General features: G+C 44.8%; 1 protein-coding gene across 1 annotated transcript in view; it reads left to right on the top strand.

Moving 5' to 3' along the window:
• The first annotated feature begins 2,716 nt into the window (after positions 1-2,716).
• Positions 2,717-6,000, top strand: part of VGLL1 (vestigial like family member 1) — a 30,105-nt gene continuing 26,821 nt past the window's right edge. The window contains exon 1 of the mRNA XM_004773657.3: positions 2,717-2,810. The gene's annotated coding sequence lies outside the window, so the exon portion shown is untranslated. The remainder of the gene's footprint in view (positions 2,811-6,000) is intronic.

Raw genomic sequence — 6,000 nt, 5'->3', positions numbered from 1 at the left:
GGATTTTGTCCTGGCCAAGTGAGTGACTGCTGGTGCTCCTGGCTATAGGAGGGAAGACTGGGAAAGGGCTGGGTTCGCGGAGAGGAATACCGAGGGCTTCCGTCCCAGCCACATGGTGTGAGATGTCTATATGACATCGGTAGGAGATGCCAAACAGGCAATCTGATACGCCTTTAAAGCTCCGGGTTGAAGTCAGAGCTGGAGATTTCAATTTGGTGACTTCAGCATAGAGATGATATTTAAAGCCAAGCGCCTGGGTAAGGAGTCTTCAGCCTTGCAACATTCCTTCCACATCTGACTCTGAGTCTGTTCGCCCTGTCTCTTCCAACTGCCTTGTGCCTTTTAATATGTCTTGTAATTTCTTCTTGTCTTTTCTTTTTAAAAAGATTTTATGTTCTTTTAAGTCATCTCCACACCCAACGTGGGGCTCAAACCCACAGCCCCGAGATCAAGAGTCACGTGCTCCACTGACTGAGCCAGCCATGCACCCCTCATTCCCCCAAAACTTAACTATTAGTAGCCTCCTGTTGACTGAAAGCCTTACCAACAAAATGAAGTCAATTAACACACATTTTGTATGGTGTATTATAAACTGGGTGGTTCAGTTGGTTAAACAGCTGCGTTCGGCTCAGGTCTTGATCCTAGGGTCCTGGGATCGAGTCCTGCATCGGGCTCCTTGCTCAGCAGGGAGCCTGCTTCTCCCTCTGCCTGCCATTCTGTCTGCCTGTGCTCGCTCTCTCCTCCCCCCCTCTGATAACTAAATGGGATCTTTAAAAAAAATAAAAAATAAATAAAATGTTAAAATAGGGGCGCCTGGGTGGCTCAGTGGGTTGGGCTGCTGCCTTCGGCTCAGGTCATGATCTCAGGGTCCTGGGATCGAGTCCCGCATCAGGCTCTCTGCTCCGCAGGGAGCCTGCTTCCTCTTCTCACTCTCTCTGCCTGCCTCTATGCCTACTTGTGATCTTTCTCTGTCAAATAAATAAATAAATAAAATCTTTAAAAAAAAGTTAAAATATTAAAATTATAAAATGTGTATTATAAACTGTATTCTTTCAATAAAGTACAGCTAGAGAGGGGGAAATGTTGCTAAGAAAATCATAAGAAAAAAAAAGAAAGTCATAAGGAAGCAAAAACACAGTTCCAGTAATGTAGTATTTCGTGAAAAAAAAAAAAAATCCATGTGTAAGTGGACCTGTGTGGTTCCAACCCACGTTGTTCAAGAGTCAACTTTCCCTTCCCCCAGGTCGGTTAGGCTCCGATGAAAACACTAATAACTTGCTTCTCTGGAGGGCAGACCTTGTTAAGAAAAAGCAGAAAGCAAACAAAGAACCCAGGACGCTCTGATGTGTTCAAAGTGGTTAGTCCCCCCTCCCCCTGCCAGAGGCAGGAGGTGGGATTTTTCTCGGATATGCAGTGTGAGAACCTGATCAAGCTCCAAGAGCTACACCTCACAGAATTGTGGGGTTCCGCCGATGACTGGGTTCCCCTGGAGTTTTTGGTTTCCCTCACCTCCAGCCTCCAGTCATGTGTCAATTATGCCATGTGTCAATTACACGGCAGGGTTTCCTGCCCAGCGCTGCTTCCCTTGGAGCTATCTGCTCCAGTAAGTTGTGACTCTCTGTATTTGTCTGCCCGTCTCTCTAGTTTTCAGAGCAGCAGTGTGTTCTGTGACCTCCCTTCTCTACTGAATCTCTAAGAAGAGTTGTTAATTTTTCAGTTGGTTCAGCTCTTTGCTTGCTGTTAGGAAAGAGTGGTGGCTCCAAGCTTTTTACTTGCCAGACCAGCACGGGAAAAAAAATTTTTTTTTTAAGTGGGTTATATTAAATCACATTGTATGCTGCTGGGATGCTGCAGAAGGGAGGAAGGAAGGTGCGGGAGAAGAGAATAATCGCGGAGCTGAAGCCCTAGGGTAGGCTATTTCAGTGGGAGGGATGCAATCAAGCAGCCTTTGGCTGGCCACTTCTGTGGATCGATGCGGGCTGTCCGGTGGCCAACATCACATAGAGCCCGGCCTCATGTCCAGCAGTTCTCTCATCTCACCCTACCAGGCCAAAACACATTTTGTACATTCGCTCACGTTGGGGACCAAACTAGCTTTTAAGTGGATTGTGCAGAACTGAGAACTGTCTGCTTAAAAGTCGTGCGCTGAATAGCCGTGGAGATCTGGCCCTACAGAGGCGAGAAGCAGCCTCCCATCGCTTCTAGTGCATGGAGGAGCACACCCTCAGGACTCCCAGAGACACTGGGGGTTGGGGAAGAAGCAGACCCGGAAAGGACCTGGGAGTCCTGCAAATAGAGGGAGCTCAGATTCTTTGAGCACTAATGTCAACATGACCTCATTTGTGCTCAGAGACTGTCGAGGCTCTGGTGAAGTGCTCTCAGGTCGGTGCTTCTTAAGCATTAGCATGTAAAACCCAAAGGACTAGGGAACAGTGGACTCGCTCCCCAGAGACTGTGATTCAGTTGGTCTGGGGCAGAGTCTGAGATTCTGCATTTCTGACAAGCTCCCAGGTGCAACTCCTGCTGCTGGTCTTGCTAGGAGTCTGAGCTGAGACCAGTGCGACCTAAAGAAGTGCAGATCCCTTCTCTGGGGAGGAGGTCAGGAAAAGCTTCACTGGAGAGGTATGTGAACTGCAACAATGTATAAGTTTGGGGCATGCCAAACCCAGGAGCAGTTGAAGGACGTTTCTTTCGAGGTCTTGGCAGCTAAAACTAAGTTGGTCATGTGGCAACTGACACTGGCTATTAACATAAATGTAATGAACGCATCCATGGTGCTGGCCACCATTCCAAGGAAATACTGATTTCAGGTAATGTAATCTTTTTTTTTTGGGCAATCTTAATGGATGTGTTAGTTGTAGTAAGTAAATATGGTGAGTGAAGATTTGGTTATTTCTGAATTGTGAATTTAGATTATGGGAATCCTAATTCATTTGTAACACTTCTTTTTAAATGTATTTTTTTTTGCTTTATTTTAAAATTATTTTTATTTTATTATTAATTTATGTTTAAAGATTTTATTTATTTATTTGAGAGAGAGCAAACATGATTTGGGGACCGAGGGAGAGGGAGAAGCAGACTCCCCACTGAACAGCGAGCCCAATGTTGGACTCCATCCCAGGACCCTGGGATCATACCCAAGTCAAGCACTTAATGGACTGAGCCACCCAGGAGCCCCAAAGAATATTTTTTTTAAGTAATCTCTGCACCCAACACGGGGCTTGAACTTAACGATCGTGGAATCAAGAGCCTCATGCTTTTCCCACTGAGCCAGCCAGGTGCTCCCTAACTCGTTTATAAAAGGGGAAAAGAAGAGGAACATGATGAGCATGTTTCATTTCTTACCATAAAATTTTAATAAATACTTTAGATAAATATCCACTTCACCTCCTCCAGAAAAACTTTCCTTAATAGCCATAGGCCCTTGCCTATCAGATGAAGAGAGTTTTGCTGTACCTCCCTATCGATGGACATTCTTTAGTTTGGTTTAATATTATCTTGTGTGTGTGTTTTTTTTAAGGATTCTATTTATTTATTTGACACAGGGAGAGAGAGCACAAGCAGGGGAAGTGGCAGGGAGAGGGAGAAGCAGGCTCCCACTGGATCCTAGGACCCTGGGATCACAACCTGAGCCAAAAAGGGAGATGCTTAACCCACTGAACCACCCAGACGCCTCTAATTTTGTCTTGTTTTGGTTTGGTTTTTTTGTCTTGTTTTTATTTTTATTTTTTTTGGTCTTGTTTTTAAATTAAGCAAAGACCAACAGTGTTATCAGTCTCTCTGGAGGTTCGTGCAGATGAACAGTGTTCATCACGGAGAAACCTTGCAGTTGCCTTGGGATTGTCTTGTTATAAATCTGAAATCTGTCTTTGGGATGCCTGGCTGGCTCAGTCAGTAGAACGCGCGACTCCGCCTCACGGTCGTGAGTTCAAGCCTCATATTAGATAGGGAGCCTTGTTTAAAAAAAATGAAACATTAAAATTAAAAATATGTCTTTGTTAAATGCAAGTTTATTTTTGCATTTTTATAGTATTTCCTTAAAATAGGCTTCATAAAGTAGCTCTCCTGCATCATAAATCTAGTGTATTTTACATTTTGACTGATACTGCCAAATTGCCCTCCAGAAGGCGTAGAACTCACCCCACCACTCAGAGTGAGTGTGCAAATACGTTCAGTCTCCCTTAAAAAGAGGTTTTAGGAGTGAAAGGAAAGTGGGGGAAGCAGAGATAGTGACCGGCCACGGACAACAAGTTCAGGAAGTGTTGCTGAAGGGGAACAGAGGAATGCAGAGATACGTGGGCATATTTGTAGGATGATGGAAAGAGTAGGGATGGAGAAGTAGAAGCAGAAGAGAAAGGGGATAATGGAGATTTAGGATAAGCCTCTAACTTGATTCATCTCCAAGTGAATTGGCAATTGTCTCAATGCCATCGATTGATGAATCAATCTGTTCTCTACTGATTTGAACTTAAAAATATGAACTTTTCAGGGCGCCTGGGTGGTTGATTAAGCACCTGACTCTTTTGGTTTTGGCTCGGGTCGTGATCTCAGGGTTGTGAGATTAAGCCTGGAGTTGGGGTCTGTGCTGGGCATGGAGCCTGGTTGAGATTCTCTCTCTCCTTCTCCCTCTGCCCCTTCTACCCTGCTCCCTCTCTCTCTAAAAGAGAAATATAAATAAATAAATAATAAAGAAACTTTCCCCTGTGTACTTTTTTTTAAAAATTTATTTATTTGACACAGAGAGAGCAATCACAAGTCGGCAGAGAGGCAGGCAGAGAGAGAGGAAGGGAAGCAGGTTCCCTGCTGAGCAGAGACCCCCGATTTGGGGCTTGATTCCAGGACCCTGAGATCATGACCTGAGCCGAAGGCAGAGGCTTAACCCACTGAGCCACCCAGGAGCACCCCCAACCCCCCACCCCTGTGTACTTTATAGTACAGATTGTTTCACCGATCTCCAGGACTTGGGCTTCCAAGTTACTAAGACAGACTGTAGGTTATGTCCATTGCTAATCGTATTTCAGCAATTATGTTACCAATTTTAAAAACTCCGTCTCACTCTCTTGGTTACTTCTTTTTCATAGCCCACTGACTTTGTTCTATGAATGCAATATTCTCTTGGACCTCTCTGAAGACACTGATTTGAATTTTTAAAATGCTTTCCACATTAGCTTTTCCCTGAAAATTCAATGGTTTTGCTCCTTTGTCTTAGTTTTTCTCTGCCACGCTGTTGGTTGGTTCAGGGTCCTCTGCAGTTGTGAAGGTCACTGTTCACCTGGCAGTTTTTATTTGTGGAATGGGGCATAGCTACGCAGGACAGTGGTTGGGGTCGTACCCACCCGAGGCTTCCCGTTTATGAAGCACGGGTAGGGAACAGGTTGCAGGGTCTTACCAGACGCATAAGAGCTTCAGGGGATTTCACTGTTCTGCCAAGATGCCTTTTGTCTTGACATTCTTCCGGCCCGCCCCCCCAGTTACCTGGGCACTCCCTCCTCTTTCCAATGACAGAGTCCATGCTGGGTCCCCTCTCTGGGCACAAGAAGTGCTTTATTTAGAAAGCTGTTCTCACTGGCAGTAGCCAGGGGTGAAAACTACAGCAAGACACTGTGCACCGAGTTGGAGAAAGGCCCATTTGCCTTGGCAGACCTTTAACTGACGTCTCTGCTTTTCTGCTCCATGACTCACTCTAGCCCCTACTAACGCAGAGCTTTTTTCTGGGGCTCTATTTGAAAGATTCATAATCATTTCTCCCATATCCTTCTCTTATTCTTGCACTAGCAGGGTGTGGGTCCTGCATTAGGATTTCCAGAAATTTCTTATTGTTTTCGAAAGGCCATATTAACAGCGTTTGGACAACAGCACTCATCCTCTCCGTGGCTCTGTTTACTAATTGTTTTTACGGTGTGAAATTTTATTTTGTTGATATTGCCTCATTGGGCTAACCCTGGCATCAGCAAACATTTTTTTTCTTTCTTTTCTTTTCTTTTTTTTTTTTTTTGGTCG

Source organism: Mustela putorius, unplaced genomic scaffold (genome assembly GCF_011764305.1).
Source record: "Mustela putorius furo isolate JIRA1106 unplaced genomic scaffold, ASM1176430v1.1 tig00003899_pilon_pilon_pilon, whole genome shotgun sequence".
Classification (NCBI taxonomy): Eukaryota; Metazoa; Chordata; class Mammalia; order Carnivora; family Mustelidae; genus Mustela; species Mustela putorius.
Note: the sequence above shows the minus strand (reverse complement) of the source record. Positions and strands in the feature narration are given on the sequence as shown.